This window comes from Penaeus monodon, chromosome 31, assembly GCF_015228065.2.
Source record: "Penaeus monodon isolate SGIC_2016 chromosome 31, NSTDA_Pmon_1, whole genome shotgun sequence".
Classification (NCBI taxonomy): domain Eukaryota; kingdom Metazoa; phylum Arthropoda; class Malacostraca; order Decapoda; family Penaeidae; genus Penaeus; species Penaeus monodon.
This window is the reverse complement of record NC_051416.1, coordinates 20,464,202-20,464,408: the sequence shown is the minus strand read 5'-3', so window position 1 is coordinate 20,464,408 and position 207 is coordinate 20,464,202. Positions and strand designations below refer to the sequence as shown.

Below are 207 nucleotides of genomic sequence, written 5' to 3'. Positions count from 1 at the left end.
GATTAATACAAATAGTCTTATCGATATGTTTTTTTTCGAGTTCTCTTCGAATTGAATATTGAATTTGTGGTAAAAAGGGTAAAGCAAAAATAAAGTGCAATGCCCCAGGTGTTCTGCAAATGCCATTGTTTTTGTGGTGCATCTTGCAACCCGTTATGCATAATAAGTAAGCTCTTGGCAATGGCCCTGTTCAGCAAATAGGGCCAT

General features: G+C 37.2%; 1 protein-coding gene across 1 annotated transcript in view; it reads right to left on the bottom strand.

Annotated features, from left to right (window-relative positions):
- LOC119593077 (carbohydrate sulfotransferase 11-like) overlaps positions 1–207 on the bottom strand; it is an 8,227-nt gene that overhangs the window by 6,239 nt on the left and 1,781 nt on the right. The window lies entirely within an intron of this gene.